The sequence below is a fragment of the Lampetra planeri genome, chromosome 6 (genome assembly GCF_965212315.1).
Source record: "Lampetra planeri chromosome 6, kcLamPlan1.2.h2, whole genome shotgun sequence".
NCBI classification, from domain to species: Eukaryota; Metazoa; Chordata; class Hyperoartia; order Petromyzontiformes; family Petromyzontidae; genus Lampetra; species Lampetra planeri.
In genome coordinates this window covers 17,292,796-17,311,526 of record NC_136112.1, presented here as the reverse complement: position 1 = coordinate 17,311,526, position 18,731 = coordinate 17,292,796, and the positions used below count along the sequence as shown (strand labels likewise).

General features: G+C 46.9%; 1 long non-coding RNA gene across 4 annotated transcripts in view; it reads right to left on the bottom strand.

Moving 5' to 3' along the window:
* Positions 1–121: 121 nt before the first annotated feature.
* LOC144719626 (uncharacterized) overlaps positions 122–18,731 on the bottom strand; it is a 48,521-nt gene continuing 29,911 nt past the window's right edge. For 2 of the 4 annotated variants that reach the window (XR_013585628.1, XR_013585629.1), the window contains exons 4-9: positions 13,281–13,372; positions 10,551–10,675; positions 7,617–7,869; positions 6,819–7,008; positions 4,475–4,511; positions 122–2,540 (exon numbers count right to left, since the gene is read on the bottom strand). This is a non-coding gene — a long non-coding RNA (uncharacterized LOC144719626). Of the gene's footprint in view, positions 2,541–4,474; positions 4,512–6,818; positions 7,009–7,616; positions 7,870–10,550; positions 10,676–13,280; positions 13,383–18,731 lie in introns of all 4 variants that reach the window. The other 2 variants (XR_013585630.1, XR_013585631.1) reach the window with 2 other exon arrangements.

Genomic DNA, 18,731 nt, shown 5'->3' with positions numbered 1-18,731 from the left:
GGAACAAAATTATCGCGCAGCACCAGCACTTCATTGTTGCATCGTACTCCTATGCTCCCTCCGCCTTCACAACTCCACACTTACCAGGACTTTATGTGAAAGAATGACACAAATGCACACGTTTTCTTATTGAAAATAGGTACATTCAAAAGATCACTGTCCTGGTCACAAAAGCAAAGTTTTTGGGGAATAATAGATAATTGCCATTTTCTGTACTTTTGACGCATAAGCAATAAGAAAACAATACTACCCAGGAACACATTTTTTTTGTTACACAGTGAATTATTAATTACGAGGATAATCAGATACACGTGTTTTGTTCTTAATTACGTAGAACTGCTAATAAACAATGATTGCAATGATGCCATTGTTCATGATACGATATGATATGTTAATACATGTCACCGTGTGGCAATTCACGCGATATCAGTTTTCCATTAACTATGTGATTACAATGAAGGAAACTATTTTTTATTTCACCAGGTAAAACCCATTGAGTTATGTCACTCCTATTCAGAAGCGACCTGGCCACAAATGATAGCTCAACGATATAGCAGGCAACTACTCTAAACACATGTTTCTAAATGTGGAGAAAAATGCACGCGACCACCACGGGGAGAGAGAGACACACACAGCCTCCAAATATACAATAGGCATCGTCAGGGTTAGGATCGAAACCATGACCTTCTGCACATCAGGCGAGGGATTTAACATGTCCAAGCCATTGGTGGCACCCCTTGCGTTTGTCAAGTGTTCTTCATTGTGTCTTCCGTCCAACCTATATTGTTATTCCCCAATGTTCTGCACAGGCCACCGCTTCTGGTGTGGCATTGCCAAATCTTCAGGAGTACATTGGACTGTTGCAGGGCATCGCAGGAGATGATCTGTGGTTTGTTTCTTCTGACAGGCAAATTGTTCAGTTGTGCAGAATACCCCGCCATGATTTAATGAGAGAGTTGCATCTGTCAAAACCCACTCTCAGTCTGTTAAGGCTCCGCCATGTGAGCCATTTGGAATTGGAGCCAGATGCGAGCTGCTCACTGGGAATAATTCCTCATCGGCACCATTCAGCAGCTTTGACGCTTGATTTTTTATATCAGAGGAGTTTGGCAAGTTATCGTATTGTTGCTGAGATTGTCCGTGCTTCCGGTATGAATGAATATCGCTTAGAGTCTAAGCCTTAGACCGTATATTTCTCGACATTTTTGCCAGCCATGATTCTCCCTCACCGTAACTTGTTCACAATCCGCACCGCTACTCACAGACCTCGCACACGGTCAAACGATGACGTCATAATTGCCACCACTGGCCCTCAGAAGAAACATGACGTTTTACCAAAAGTCCTAATTTAAGGTGTATAAAAATCTAACAAGTAGGCTTTCGTGACAAATATTATTCACGATAAAGTGTTTTTGTCGTGGGTTAGATCACGTAAATGTAAATATGTTGCAAAGCTACCTCCACTCGACACAGCCAATCAGTAAGGTTTGTCACGTGAACAGAACGTGCCTGGTATGTTACAACTTCAGAAAACAATAATGGATTTGTTAGAGAGTAAAACCACAATTTAAAATTGTTAAACATGGTCAGTCTGTTGACGTGTGACAGACCTTACTAACTGGCTGTGTCGGGTGGAGGTGGATTCACAACACATTTACGTGATCTAACCCAACAAAGAAAACTGTATCGAGAATATTTTTGTACGACCAACTTTAATTATAATTAACGCGCACAAGAAACACTCATCAACAACACTGCCGTAAAATAAAAATCAATAGAATGGGACACGTTTCGAACAATGGTGCTTTCTCATAATAGCACACCATTGTTGTTTTTGTTCATTGTGCCTGTGCATGACTGCATTTCAGTATGACCAACAAAAGTGATTAATTATATAATTTTGCTCAACCAGAGCTATTAATGCTTTGATATTTACATTGCCTTTGTGCTGTTCACCTGTTGGCGTTCTTGAGTCTAACACTGGTCAGACAAAGCTGTGAAGGTGGCTGACTCTGGAGCAGGCCAATCAGTTTCAACGACAATGCATACATTATTATTAAAGCATGTTTGTTTGCATGTTTTATCGCAAGTATGTGTGGTTAATGCAGACTTGATGCCTTGCAATATGTATCTCTTTGGTGTTTAAACATCTTAACACCTCCTGTATTATTGCCAGAAACAAAAAAGCCCATTTATTTTTTAAGCATGTTTAATTATAAATGTGACGCGTTAATCATTGTTATTTCAGAAATGTATTGTTAGGAAGTAAAATCTCATCTGTTTTACTAATGAAATTAGCAACAATTATCGCTATACGACGATCTTGCGCAAAGCTGATGGTACGACCGTTATCGACCGTCTTACATCACACGCTGTACCGCAGTCGTATCGCCATATCGTGCCTCACGTGTCATATCCATTGTTGTTGTTCCTTCACCCAGCAGTAGATAGAGAATGGACAATGCAGGAGCACACTGATGCCTACATTGTCACCGCATGGAAAATCTTTAGTTTTCGTAAAGAAATTCTTCAGGAACGTCCTAGAACGCAAGAGTTAAGTTCACAGGGACACGGATTATGCAGTGTAACACTCCTCCATAGCGGTCCCCTCATCATATCCATTCCCTACACACTGACATCACCAGTTGATAGAAGTAACCTGAGGTGATGATGTGTGACTGGTGGCGGGAGATGAGGAGACACGGTCCGAGATGTGACTATCTGTGCTTGGTGGTGGGAAATGAGGAGAGTCCAAGATGTGATTATATGTGATTGGTAGCTGGGAATGAGGTGACAGGGATGAGGGGATGGGCAGGAAATAGGAGAGGGGACCGTGGGGATGAGAGGGGATGTCAGAGAAGGGATGAGATGGGAAGAGAGCTATAGATGAAGGAAAGAGCTGTGGATGAAAGAGGGAGATGTGTGTTATGGATGTGGAATAAACGGACTGGAACCCTGACCTGTCTCTGTGTGTTTGGGGAGAGGAGTGTCCTCTACGCATGTAACAGGGAGCTTGCTCACAAGGCTCTCAGAGCAACTCCCAGCGCCCTAATCTCATCTCCGCTATGCCATCGTCCTGCTGTCATCTTGCCAAGGGAATTAGGGAGCGTCCCAGTGGCAGCTCTACGTGTGTGGCATTAAGTGTACGCAGCTTCAGCTTGAAAATTCAGTCTTTCAGTTATGGGGAATACTGGTGATAGGTTTATCTTGTTACACAACTCAGACCTGCTATATTTGGCATAATTATATATTCTATATGATAACGTATACTTCATTAGTAGATATTTTTATTACAAAAACTACGGACGGGATTAGGAATTAGTGGAAGGCGTATTTTATGATTTGGCACGGAAGTTGTGGAAGAACATAGCTAAAAATATGCTTAATGCACCCCATCTATGCATTAATTTAAAACTAAACTATGTTTAGATCGCATAAAGAAGACTCAAATTAAGTGGACAAACATGGGGGTTGTGTTAAGCCTGTTTGTATTTTTTACATGTATTATTCCTGTTTGTTTTGTGTATTTGTTCATAATGTACTGCGTTTAACATTTGTATGTTTTCTGTACCAACTTGCTTCCTGAGCAATGATCTCTAATACCCCTTTGTTCTGTCGCCCAGTTTTCCTGCATGAGAGGCGTGGTATTAATCAGAAGTGATGATGATGGTGATGATGAAGACATTTTAGAATGCCAATATAATCATTTGCATTGTTTTTGAAAGATAATTTTCCATTCATGAAGTTGTGCACACCAGCTTGCTAATTTTCTGATGCAGTTAATGAATCCATCAGTGTCTTCGAGAAGGAATATCAAAGCCAGGCGGTGCAATATTTGGGTATGTAATTAGGTGTTTATTCTGGGTGTCTGCTTTGTTCCACACTGCTCACCAGCATTCTCCATTAAGCACGGTTGGCTACGTATGATGCGAAATAAGTTCAACATACATACAATATTTTGCATCTGGGTGAGATTCTAGGAAGGTGACAGTGATCCCAGAAGGGGGATCAGGGCTTTATTTGGCCTGATACCAAAGTGCAGTGATTTTAAATCAACGACATTCAATATTAAGATAACTAAGCAAATCGCCTCCTTCACGCGGCCTTTTGCAAGTGCATGAGTGTCAAAGCCGGTCCAGAGGTTGCTTGTCTTGAACCAAGGATGCTGAAATAATGTACTCTCAGAAGGCTCTTTGGCCGATGGGTTGTGAGATAAATGATTTTATTTGGACCTGTGGAGAGACGGGTATATGAACGAGATCCGAAGATCTCAGGGACATTGTTCGAGTATTAAAATGGATCAGTTCCTGTATACATCGTGGGGCAAAACCATCGAGTGCCTGGTAGGTTAGCATCAAGATATAGTACACGAGGTGTGTGGTGTGTACATCAAACTATGATGATGATCATCATCATGCTTAAAATAACCCATGGCTTTGGCAGTCGCAGCATCATCAACAAAACCGTTGCTTACCTTGATGTTAATGTAGGACATTGATTCCTGCAGCTCACTGTTGGGAAAAAACAGGGAATGTCAGACCACCTGAACACAAGAACATTGGGACTAATGACTAATGGATATCCAACGTTTGGCCAGGACACTTGCCATTTTAGATAGTGTGTCCCAGTGTCCTGAAGCATTTGCAAAAATACGTAGAATTTTGCCAAAGTAAAAAATAACCTTTCCTCCTACCCAGCAAGTGTAATGCGAGCGTAAATGGGGTTTGCTGCTGGCCTCTGGCCCAATCACACGGCCCGGGGTATTGGGGGGCGGAGCCCGGTATGGGGGGCGTGTGGGAGGGGCCGCCGTTCACCTCGGCTCCAATTGGAAGCGAGGTGAATGGGGGAGGAGCCAGCAGGGCAGTATGGGAAGGCCGGATCTAACGATCCGGAAGGGGAGGAGTCAGGGTCACATGGGGAAGAGGATATAAGTGTGGAGCCCGGAAGAGATCGGGGGAGTTGCGGGAGTAAAGAGGCTGAGCCACGTTGGGTGGTGAGAGAAGATCCGCGCCATCGGCCACGTGGCCGAAGGACCTTCAGCACGCCGTCGGCCAGCGGTGTGCGGAGTGTGGGAGTGGAGCTAACGGAGGAGCGTGCGTGGGCACGCGCGAGGAGACGCTGGTCCCCTGTCAGGACCAGCGGGGTGTGAGGAAGAGTGGAGGAGCTGACGAGGGAGCGCGTGCGGGGCGCGCGCGAGACGACGCTGGTCCGCAGACAGGACCAGTGGAGTACGGAGAAAGAACCTAAATAAAAGACCAACAGAGACCAGCAGTGCCTGACGGAGTCTTTTATTACACAAGAATAATGATACTGGTAGGAACCCACTGGTTCCACCAGCCCACAGGGGATTATTGTGTCCATCCGTCGTCCGGGGAGGGGCTGGGTGGGGAGGGAGGGGCTGGGTGGGGAGGGGAGGGTGGGGAGGGGCTGGGTGGGGAGGGTGGGGAGGGTGGGGCTGGGTGGGGAGGGGCTGGGTGGGGAGGGTGGGGAGGGGCTGGGTGGGGAGGGTGGGGCTGGGTGGGGGGTGGGAGGGGTGGGGCTGGGTGGGGAGGGGCTGTTCACCCCGTGGTGCCCTTATAAAACTCAACGTTTAACCTACTCACGCCGGCTTGTGCCCGCGCTCACAGTCGGGCATATTTGCGGAATACACCAAGCCGCCGTTGACCCTGGCCATTGACCGAGCAACTCAACGTTCCTACCAGCTCCCTCCGCAGGAATGTGTTAATGGGGGGAAGGCCTTCCTGATTAGTGGGCGTAGAAGGCAGCGGAGTGGGCAGGCCCTATGAACAGTGGGCGGGGCCAATGTCAGCAACAGAGCCACTCATTTTGTGGGAGGGGATGGCTGTTGCGTGAGCGTGGTAATGTGAATGCGAGCGTCCCAGAAATGTGGTCGCCAAAATTTATTGTGTTTGGAACATTTGTATGTATGTTGAACTTCTTTAGCACCGGACGTAGCCATAGTGCTTAATGAAGACAACAACATCAACACAAAAAGCAGTTCAAAAGAAATTAGTTTTAAATCTTGATTTAAAAGTGCATAGCTCAAGTAGCTTCTTAAAATCTGAATGTGCGCAATGAGGTGACCGACTTTGTTCGATGGCTAGCCAAACGCCGCTGCTGGGAATATGACCGAAACAGTCCATTGATCAATTGAATAATCAAAAGTGCATTTGTCCAGTAAAGCTAAGAAGCTCTATTTAAAAGGGTGACTAGGCCGCCAGACAACATTAAAGCAATCCTCAATTACATAATTTAAAAAAAAATTATGTTGTAAAATTACATTTACACTTAAACTTTAGTGATTTTAATAACAGAGTAAGTATAAATGAGGACAAAGATGGCAGACTTGAGATGCCAAGAGACGAAACTAGGTGGTTCCAAATACTTTGGCCAGCTTTATTAACTACTTTTGATCCAAATTGCGCGAATTCTAGCAATTTCTCATTGTATCTGTGCGAGGATTGAATTGCCATCGGAACTACATTGTCAGAAGTATGTTAATCAAGTGCAGGAGCCAGAGGAAATACGTGCCAACAAATGTGACTGGCAGGAATAACAAGACGTAATGGTGTTTGCGTCATGCCTTGCGTGCACGTCGTGTGACCTATACATTGCATGCAGACTGATCTCAGCCTTGCATAGACCATCAACTCTTAAACAGGTAATGGCAATAGTCTAGCCAGGCAGTCAGCTAAAAAAACCGTGTTTCTCGTCGTATTATACAAGTATAATATGTAGTGAGATAGGTATCATAGGATCACCAACTTGCGAGGAAGCTAGTGGTTCTGCAGAGCTAGTCACGGTGATGATGAGCCCACCTCGTCCTCCTGTTGTTGTAGCGCTCGATGATCCGCTGCTGATTCCTGCGGTAGGTCCACACGGCGAGGAGTGCAATGATGATGACGAGGACTACGAAGCCCACGGCCGCTATCACCATCCACACCCAATCTTCCATGTAGACTTTGCCACCTCCGATCGACACACGGGGAGATGAAGTGCCACCCACGTCTATATAAAAAAAAATACAGGTGAAGCTCACTGTAATGTAGCTCTTTTTCAGAAGCAACCTGGCTACAAATGATAGCTTAACGAAGTTGCTTATCGTGTGGAACAATATTGCAGCAACCACGTACTCTAAACGTGCAGTTTTGACAGTCATAGAGACCCATAGACCCACATACACCCATAGAGACCCTTAATTAAAGACCCATGTAGAACCAGAGATCCAGAGACTCATATAGACCCACATAAACTCACAGAGACCCATACTCTTCGAGACCCAGACTAAAACTAAACTTGTATTTTATCAGGTAACGCCCACTGGACAAGCATCCATTTTTCAAAAGTGACATGGTCACAAATGGTAGCTCAGCAAAGTAGCGTATCACGTGGAAATGTCATAGCAGCAGCCAAATTATCTAAACGTGTAATGTTGATTCTAAATGTGGAGGGAAAAACCGGAGAACCCGAAGATAAATACAAGCGACCACGGAGAGATATAGAGAGAACACGTGGACTCCAAATATACAACAGGCATCGTCAGGGTCGGGATTGAACTCACAACTTCCTGCATACTAGGCGAGGGAGATAACAGCATCACCACTGCTTGAGTTTACCATTTTGTGTTGATGGGTTGGCAGTAAGAGCAGTTGTAGGATGACGTGTCCCCCCTGAACCACTTATTAAACAAAAGGCATGGTCGATATGTAGCTCTCTCCACGTGATCAGCTTACAGGAGAATGATCTGAATTTAACGGCGTAACCATATTCGATAGCCAGAGAGGCGTCTCCACTCTGTATGTTCCCAAAGAACGTATATCCTTCAGATGCTTCCAGTTGAGGATTTATCGTGTCGCCATAGTAAAATATCTAAAGGGGAAGGTAAAACACACACGCGCAAAACCATATTACGAAATAATATGGAACAATTTGTAAAGTGGTGCATTTCAGAATCATTAATTATCCTGAAGAAATTCGATTAGCAATGTAGCTCTTTTTCATAGATGCCCAGTAGTACATCCCACCAATGCGGCCCGTGTATGGAAATCAGGGAATACGCAGAACTGGAAAGTTGCACGGGCAGACCATGGCGGGGAGTAAAGACAAATTTACCCACTCACTCACACACTGACTCACCCACACACTCACCCACTCCCTCACCCACTCCCACACCCACTCACCTACTCCCTCACCCACTCACTCAGTCACCTTCTCACTCACTCACTTACCTACTCACTCATTCAAAGACTCACCCACTCACTCAGCCAATGACAAGAGAGCGGATGTGTGATGGTAACGATGATGATGACGTGCTCGCAAAACTGAGGCGTGTAAGGACTCTAGCAGCTGTATTCTAAACGAGCTGGAGTCTAACCCAATACCTGATGTGTATTTTTTTAATTAATACATTAAATTCATTTCTGTAAAGTAATGTTTCGTCTCTTCCAGCCACAGTTTTATTGCGATTGTCCCATTCCGGTGGTCATTCCAAGGGACAAAGAATCCATTGGGAACTCTCGCACATAGAGTAGTGCAACCCTCCACGTTAGAGATCGGCCTACAGATCAGGCTACCAAAGAACTACATATAAAATCCTGTCGGTTGAACTTCTGGTCCATAAAGGAGTGGGCAGCGATTCATCACTCGCTCTGGCATTGAAGGTAACATTCGTCGCATGAGAGTCAAACCGACATTTGTATTCATTCTCACAGATGAATTCTGCCAAATTGAGTGTTGAACCCAAGTGAATGTGATGTTGGGTTTTGTTCTTCCGTTAAAATTGGTAGCGATGGTGAAACCATACAATTGGTTGACTTGAGGATCAGGATTAATCAAAGGCGTCTCCCTCGATCCCTGATTAAGGCCAGGACATTTTTTTAAGTCCTGTACTATATTTATTTTACATGAACAAATGCATTTACTCATGTGAAATTTGGCCTATGCTTTCCACGCTGGCAAAAATGTCTTGGAAGAGGTGGGAGCACCCAGACATTACCCCACCACACACTATCTGTTGATCGCCTATATCCGGTTAACTGCTGGGAAAAGGGGATGAAATTAAATGGATTTAAGGGATTGTTGTGTAACTTTCCCACTGTTTAAACTGCCATGCCGGAAGATGGAACCTGACCTTTCCATTGCGTTGCTGACCGTTACATCACGGCAGTATCCTCATGGTCAGAGGTTGGCAACTCGTGGATATGGAAATGCATGATGTATTTAGGACCACCGTCTCTTAATCACCACGTGCATTGCGGCTCATAAAATATTGAGGATTTTTTTACTGAATGAAAGAACAAGTAAACCCGTAAAAACAAAGTTTTTCACTATAAATCCTTTATATGCGTGGCATCAGGGCGGCTAGAGTCCTCTCGTCCTCTGGCTTGAGATGGCTGCCACCTATGGGTCAGATGATTGTCTGGCAGCATTAAACAATTGGTAATTAAATATTAAAAAAATGTTCCCTAAACAGTGTAAAATTTTGGAATTTTTTTTTTCTCACGAAAATGCATTGTCACGCACAACGAGTCTGTGTGCAAAATGTCAGCTGGATTGGATCACGGGAAGTGGGTTAAAAAACGACCGAAAGATTTGCACGGTCCTAAGCAAGCAAGCGAACTTAATATAAAGGATTTAAAAATGGCTTTTATTATTATTTTGGTTGACGACCCCTGACCATTGCCAATCCTCTACCGATGTAAAAAAAATCCACTACGGGATAAATAGCCCCAACCCTGTCATCTCGTCTCGTTTCTCTCGTCTCTCACTCCTCTGTACCCCCATCTGGTTATTCCCATTCCGAGTATCTACTATCCCTCAAAGTGTGCCACCCCTGCCACCTTACTGTGCCCAGTCACACTCTCTCGTTCCTGCTCTCTTCTCGTTCCCCTTCACTGGAACCAACTCCTCTACTGCATGGCACAGAACAACCATCTTCATCACTCTAACAAGAACGCCAACCACCTGCAGCTTCCGTTCCTCCCTTAAAACAACCCCTATCTATTCTCCCCTAGTGCAGCATCATCATCATATTCCTGATACTGTCTATGCCTGAAATACGACCAGGCCTACCCCAACCCCTATCACTACCTAAACCCGTATCACTACCCCTAACAATAACCCTATCACTGCCCCAGAACTACCCCTACTCACTATTACTATCCCCATTACAACCCCGACCGGTTCAGATAATTGTCACTGATGTTGGCCGCGAGCGGAAATCAAACCCGGGTTACCGGGTTCGTAGCTTAGCGCGCTAACCGCTACGCTACCGCTCCATAACCCCTATAGCTACCCCAACCTCTATCACAACTCCTATCCCTACCCCAACCCTTTATTAAACACCCCCACCAGTCCTCCTGTCATCATAACTACTAAACCGCTTTCAATCACTTCACTATTTTTTTACCACAATCATCGTATGTACAATTTTATGATTATAGCAAAGCCCATTGTACTTAACACACCTTGTACAAAGGTGCTTTATATATGAATTATGTTTATGATGTACAGATAAGATTCCGCACCGCCCACAATTCTTCTTAACTTACAACAACAGTGTCTCTTCTCCATTCAATTTTGACCAAATGGTCTCCAGAGCTCAGTGACAGTGAACAGTTGAGAATGGTTCTCTTCTCATTCACCCTGACGACGTGCTGGCCATCACGGCAGGCATCTGCTTGTTTGTGTGTGAAGAGGAAAACAATCGTTAGTTGCGAGAGCGTTGGATATTGACAAGGAACCTTAATTAAAAGTGTAATACACAGCAACACCCTTCCCTCTCAGGCTTATCTATCGTGGTTTTGCGGTTTCGCACCGAATCTATTGAGGTACAGTTTGCCTATCGTGTCATCCCTTTGATGGCTCGACCATTCACAGTTGACCATGAGATTCCTGTACAAGTCCTAACTGTACTGCTCGCGGTGATGCTACTGCTGAGAAAGAACACACGTGCCACCTTGTCTCCACCTTGATTCCGTCTTGTCTCCATCTTATCTCCGTCTTGTCTGTCTCTTCTTCCGTCTTGTCTCCATCTTGACCGTATCCTGTTTTCCGTCTTGTCTCTATCTTGTCTCCGTCTTGTCTGTCTTTTCTTCCGTCTTGTCTCCATCGTGACCCTGTCCTGTCTTCCGTCTTGTCTCCATCTTATCTCTGTCTTGTCTTCATCTTGTCTCCCGAGTACCCATGGCGGGTCCCAGGTCACGTGGTGTTCCCAGCCCCTCGCGAGGAGGCGGGAAGGTTCAACCGCACAGATACTGTACATCTTCTTAGGTTTTTTCGGTAAAGTCACGTAGAAAGTAATGATGACGGAGACTTGTGTTGCCTCCGAAACGTCGTGATTTTTGTTTTTATTTTATTTTACTTTCTACGTGACTTTACCGAAAAAACCTAAGAAGATGATTCCTTGCAGTCACGAAAGCTTCAAATCTAGATACTGTACAGTACTGCACATTACATCCCTTTTTATTCTATACATTTACCATACTAGTTATATTGAACACTAGAAAATATTACAAACATTTTACATTCAAAGTTCTTCCTGTTTAATGTTTGGGTTGATGTAGGGTAACGATAAGCAAAAGAAGGTGTGGGTGTTGTATGACGAACCGGTAACAAAACCCGAGTTTTCACATTGATGCCTTTGAGTTTGCACATCGCGGGTTTGCCGATTAAAAAGCGATGATGAGGGACATTATTGAGGTACTAATGAATGAGAAGGCGGCTGTTTTCCTCAATTCGTTGATTTTCCCAGAGGATTGCAGCATTGTGGTGGAAGGGTGGGAGAGAGATGTGAGAGTACGTGCAGCCAGGGTGTAGAGGTCGACTTGAGGATTCCACTGATATATCGCATTGCAGTGTTCAGTTGGACATCAACAAGTCGAGTGCGACTATTTCTGTTCCATACTGTTACAAATTATTCTTCTACAGAGTACACAAGGGCCATAGTTGATATCCGTAGCACTGGTGCTGATGCTTTCCAGCTTTTGCTTGCCAGTTTCTGAACCAGGTTAACCCTTGTTTTTGTCTTGGCAGCGACCTTTATCAGGTGGTCGTGGAAGATTACCGTACGGTCCAGCTTCACTCCGAAATAGGTTGTAGTGGGGTCATGTTGCACAGTGTTTGTGTAAAATGTCATTTTCAGAGTGTGCTTGGCGCTCCTATTATCAAGATGAAATGCAGTGACTTGTTTTTTGAGGATTTGGCTTTAGCCTCCATTTTTGTAAATATTATTTAGAAATCACTGACCCGACGAGGTTGCTGATTTTCCGGAGGATGATGCATTCCAGGAGTTTATTAGTCATGCACTGGAATGATATCCGTCTACAGCGTCTCGTGTTGTCGGTTGGCTTGCCCGATTTGGGTCTAGAAATCACCACCTCCCGCAATGCTTTTGGGATGCATCTGGTTTTATAGGTTTTGCCCAGGAAAGTCTCTCAATGTTCAGTTGTAGAATCCTTGTCCCAGGGCCTATCTGGCACGTTCTTTGGCCCTGAACAGGGCCATTGGAGTAGCTTGTGTTGTTGCTATGGAGACTGGGGGATTGATGGTTGATGTTTGGTCACTGCGTTGATGGCATAAGTTATCTCACGTAAAAGAGTGGACCGCTTGAAGGCTGCCATCTTCAACTCCATTGATTGACCATGGCTGATGATCAATTAAAAATGTGCCCGAGTTTATTGTACAGAAGGACCCTTGAATATCGCGGGTTCATCTTTCGCGGATTCAACCTATTGCGGGCAAGCTCTTTGTATACTAATTTAGCTATTGCGGGGGTTAGTTTTAGTCTTTCGCGGGTGTACTGTACCCTGAAGAACTGTAACATAGGCTGCTACCGTGGTGACAGGCGAGCGAGAGATGCGAGCGATGCAAGGGATGGGGAGGCAGTCAGTGGCACTTCAACCTGAGCCGTGCAAGCAACCTGCGGACAAAGACAATGGTCTCCTGTGTAGCCTTAACAGACTGTTGGGGCAAGTGCTGTTAGCGACCACCTATGAAGGCCGCCACGGCACACGAGGTGGTTAGTGGCCAGTGGCAATGTTTATACATCACACAAGGTACACATTTGAGGCTGAGTTGACCTAGGGGAGTCCCAGGACCAGTTCAGATAATCGTTACTGGTGTTGGTGGCCATCAACGGAATTGAACTCGTGTTGCCGGCAACGTAGTGCAGCTCACTAACTGCTGTGCCAACGCTACCCACAATATGGACAAAGATCCCCTATGTAGCCTTAACAGTGCTATTAGCAAGCTCACACACATATCTCAATATCAGATCTTACCCGTCCTTTCAGAACTGATTACCATCACCACCATTACCACCATCACCATTCCAAGTATCACCATCGCTGTCCTCATGCTGATTGGGGTCGTACTGAAGACACCTCGCCATTGTTAGGAAACACAATGCCACACAAACAGCACGATTAGCATAGCCAAAATCACGTTCTACTACCTTTGTCTTCTGAGTGCTTTGTGCTTGTACACCACACCAGGTAAGTACTCTTTTAAGGCTGAGTTTATATAGGGGAGAACCGCACCCATGCTTGAAACTGCTACTGATATTTAAAATGCTTTGTAAAAATAATAATTGCCTTTGTCAGACCAGAAACAGGAAGACTTCTTCACAATTCTGGCAAATCGCCTGATGAAGCTGGTTGTAATCACCAGTGAAACGTCGTACTGAAATGTTTAATGTTGTGGGTTTACTCTCCAGAACAACGGATGTACTGAAGTAGTAACTAATTTGCACATTTTGTTCACTTGGCAAACCTTACTGATATATTTCACTGAAAAACCCTGAAATGTTTTTTTATGCAAGAAAGATAAAGCAGAAACAAATCAATTTAACTAAATCGGATGTTTTTCACTCAACGTTAACCCACTTATACATAAGATCGATTTTAGCAACTCGGGAAGGGAATGACGTGAAGTTTGTAGCATGTTGGGATGTATGCTAAACATTTCGAACAGACACATTCACAAATTTCCTTTATTATATATATAGATGGCATCTTATACTAGCGGGAAGTACCCGGCGTTGCCCGGGAGAAAAATATATTTCAAAACTTCTCTTAAAAATATAACAGACACATAAACAAATACTAAGCTATTGTGAAAGCCCAGCGTGCCGTTTGTCAATTTGTCTGTCAAAGCTGAAAATAGTCGCGTTCACTTAGAAATTCCAGACAGCGTAAGCTGTGCAAATTTCATGACGTCAGAGCTCAGCGTTGGAGAGTTTTTGCCACTTCACACAAACATGTATTTTCTGCTTTATATTTGTAATAAACGACTGGACCACGATGTCTGGCTCAGTGTCCTTTATTCGGTTCGTGCTGTACACCCACACGGCTGTCTTTACTCTGTAGCTTCTCCACGGTGCTGACTCCAATGTCGGCCCGATCCACAACAGCAGCTCCGCTGCTGTTTCTCTCACACAGCCCCCCTTGGCTGTACTCGCTGCAACTCCTCTCCCTCCGCAGCTCTGACAGCCTCTTGCTGTCTCTCTCTCTCTCCGCAGCTCCTCCTGGCAGCCACACCGCTGCCTCTAACACGCAGCCCTCTCTCTCTCTCTCTCCGCAGCTCCTCCTGGCAGCCACACCGCTGCCTCTAACACGCAGCCCTTCTGGCTGTCTCCTCTGCAGCTGCACACCACTCCGCAGCTTCCTCTTATCTTCGGGGTTGGCTCCCGATGGCCGTCGGCGCCCCCCCCTCTCCACACTCGCCCGCGTGGCCTCACTCTTTTCCGCTCACACCCCGACTGCCTTCCCCTTCCGGTTTACCCGCTTAAGGACCCGAACCTTCCACCCACGTCACATGACTCCACCCCCCGTGACGTCACATCCGGAAGGTCGCTTACGCCCGCATTACATATTTAAGAGCGAGCTGAAAATAGTCGCGTTGACGTAGAAAATCGAGACAGCTATGCCGCGCATTTGTGCGGGATACACGGCGTACGCGGAGGGTTAGGGGGGAGGATGCGTGACGTCAGCAGGCACACTGCGTAACACTGCCACCTGCGGGTGACATCACAGATGTGACGTCACCGCTCAATTGCCATGCAATATATTTTTTCCATTATTGTGCCCCCCCCCCCCCAAAAGAAAAGCAAAAGTCTATTTTTATACTTTTGCATTGTGTACTGTCTGGAAACTACCCACATTCCAAATTTCAAGTTTGTAGCATGTTGGGATGTATGCTAAACATTTCGAACAGACACATTCACAAATTTCCTTTATTATATATATAGATGACATCTTATACTAGCGGGAAGTACCCGGCGTTGCCCGGGAGAAAAATATATTTCAAAACTTCTCTTAAAAATATAACAGACACATAAACAAATACTAAGCTATTGTGAAAGCCCAGCGTGCCGTTTGTCAATTTGTCTGTCAAAATTATAAGAGGCTTGCAGTAGTCCAAAAAGTTATAGAAAGTGGGGGGTAAATAGTTGATCTTAAAGGTTTCCGAAAATTGTCGACCCCACCCCTCAAATTATTTTTTTACCCCTGCGTAGGCATATATACCTACACACCCAACATACAATAGAGTGAGTAGTATCTAGTGACTCTATAGTAGTATCTGACTCTACAGTAGTATCTGGCTCTACAGTAGTATATCTACAGTAGTATCTACTGAATCTATAGTAGTGTAATAAAAGACTTGACCACGATCTCTGGCTCAGTGTCCTTTATTCGGTCCGTACTGCGTTCCCACACGGCTGTCTCTCTTATTCTCTCTGTGCTGGCTCCGATGTCACTCCAGTCCACATCAGCAGCCCCGCTGCTGTTCTTGTCGCTCTTGCAGCCCCACAGCAGCTCCGCTGCTGTACTCTCACACAGCTCCCTTGGCTGTTCCTGCTGCAGCTCTAACAGCCTCGTGCTGTCTCGCCTTCTCGTCGCTCCTGCGACTCTTGGCAGCCACCCCGCTGCCCCTCACACACAGCCTTACTGCCTATCTCTATCTGCAGCTTTACACCTCCCAGTAGCTCCCTACTGTTCCCAGGGTTGGCTCCCGCTTCTGACGGTGCCCCCTCGGCTCGTACGCCCGCGTGGCCCCACACCTTTCCATTCACACCCCGACTCACTTCTCTTTCCGGTTTACCCGCTTAAGGACCCCAACCTTTCACCCACGTCACCTGGCTCCGCCTCCTCGTGACGTCACATCCGGAAGGTCGCTTTCGCCCGCATTACACCACCCTCCCCCATAGAAAAAACCCAGCCGACCTCGGCTGAACAATACCAAAGCGTAATGCGGTGAACCGACCTTCCCCCTCAAAGGACACTAAGCATGCAATATAACAACAAGAACAACAACACAAGTAACATCGACGAACGTACGAAAGCATGCGATAAATACGACGGCAAGAACAAGAACAATAACAACATACAATCAACGAAACGTAAGTGATTTGGAACGAGTGCGGGTCGCCGGCCCGTCCCGGACGGTCGGCGGCCCACTTGTAGAACGGGGACGCGATGGAACACGAGGAATGACAGGGGGTAAATCCCCTGCTGCGATTGGAAGTCCACCGACGTCTCGTGTCCCTGACGAATCAGTCTTGGTCGTGTCCTTCGAATGTGCCTGCAGCGTGGTCGGAAAGGCTGCAGGGCTCGAAGGTCCCGCAGCCCCGGCAGGCGCCCTCCGAACAGGCCCACTCCTCCCCCTCGGTGTCACGGCTGACCTGTCTGGAACAGGTACGACAGGCGCTCGAGCAAGATCAGTGGACGCAGGCAGGGGAGAGTCGGCAGCAACAGACCCCGGCAAGGCAACATTGGGAGATGACGCATCACGTAGGGGAGCAACATATGGTTTCAACCGCGACGTATGAACAAACCAACGGCGAGAACCAATCTGAACGCGCGCCGACTGTGGATTGGGAACCTCAATGAGGCGCACAGGACCATGCCAAGGTTTGTGCAATTTAGGAGAGGTCCCCGGCCGCACCTGCGGGCAATGGAGCCAGGCCAGGTCTCCCACCTTCCAGGGGCACTCCCCCTCAGACCGCCGAGCATACCGCTCGTTCCGGGCCTGGGCTTTGGCCGTAGCCACGCGGGCATTTTCCCGCGCCTCCGTAACCCGGCGAACCGTGTCCTGAATGTATTCAGGGAGTGGTTTACGAGGTCCCTTCACCCCAGTACCCAATTGCACATCCACCGGAGGCACGTTTTCCCGACCATACATAAGGTAAAACGGCGAATACCCTGTAGCCGCATGGGGCGTCATCCTGTACGCCGAAAGCACTCCGGGGATGTGCAGATCCCAATCTGATTGCTGTTCACTCACAGTATGGCAAAGCATGGCAGACAATGTCCTGTTCAGCCGCTCAACCATACCATCCGTCTGCGGATGGTATGGAGATGTCCGTATCTTCTTAGTCCCAAGGCCTGCGCACACTTCAGCCAATAATTTAGAAGATAAATTTCGGCCCTGGTCCGTGAGGAGTCTCTCAGGCGCCCCCTTGTCCATAATGTACCCAAACAAAAAGGCGTCGGTGATGGCCGCGGCCGACTGATTGGGCAACGGCCAGGCCATCGGCCAACGGGAGAGATACTCAACCCCTACCAGCAAATATTTATTTCCCCTCGCCGATGGTGGGAAGGGTCCCAATATGTCCAGTGCCACCAATTCATTGACTCGAGACACCTGAATCGACTGGAGAGGCGGCACGTAAGGATGTTTAGGCGGCTTACGCCGGGCGCATTCAGGGCACGCGCGCACGTGCCCTACGACATCTGTCGCCATGCCGTGCCAAAAATAATGACGTTGTAACGTCAACAGAGTCTTCTGCACCCCTAAATGCAATAGTGTGTCACAATGGAGAGTTCTAATCAACTCAAATCGCAAGGACGTTGGTACCACCACACGCCAGCTTTCCTGGAACCTTTCTTGCCACATAAGCAGACCATCTCGGAGAGCGGTTCGCGGCCCCACAGCCGAACTCGGACTCCCATTGTCCCTCATAGACCGCTTCCGCATGGACAACAACGACTCGTCCATCATCTGTTCCCGAATCCAGACAGACCGCGGCAGATTCAAAACCCCGTCAGTCGGTCCCGGTTCCATCGGAGTATCCGACTTCTCGACGGCCAACGTAAGCGGCTGAGGGGGGTTTAGAATCGGCGAACACCTATGCGTCCCCGACGCACATTTACAAGGGGCGCGCCCTGGTAATCTGGAAAGTGCGTCAGCGTTCGCATGGCGCACTCCCTTCCGATGTTGAATTTGGAAGGAAAATTCCTGCAGCGTGTCCAACCAACGTGCCCACTGTCCCGATGGCTGATCCATTTTGAGTGCATATTGCAAGGCCGCATGATCCGTACGCACAATAAACGAACGACCGTAAAGGTACGGTCGAAATTGGCGTAGGAAAAAAACAACCGCCAAAAGTTCTCTACGAGTGACACAGTAGCGTGTTTCCGCAGGCGACAAGACCCGGCTACCATACGCCACGACGCGCTCTACGCCCCCTTTAGACTGTGATAATACTGCCCCAATACCTGTGTCACTCGCGTCCGTATCAAGAATGAAAGGGCGATCAAAATCGGGATAATCCAATGTCGGGGCCGTAGCCAATAGATCACGCAGACTCCGAAAGGCCCCCTCTTCCGGCTCTCCCCAAACAAATTTCCGTCCTTTACCCGTAAGGAGATGCAAGGGCCTCGCAATCGTCGCAAACCCCGGCACAAATCTTCGGTAATACGAGGCAAATCCCAAAAACCGCCGAACATCCC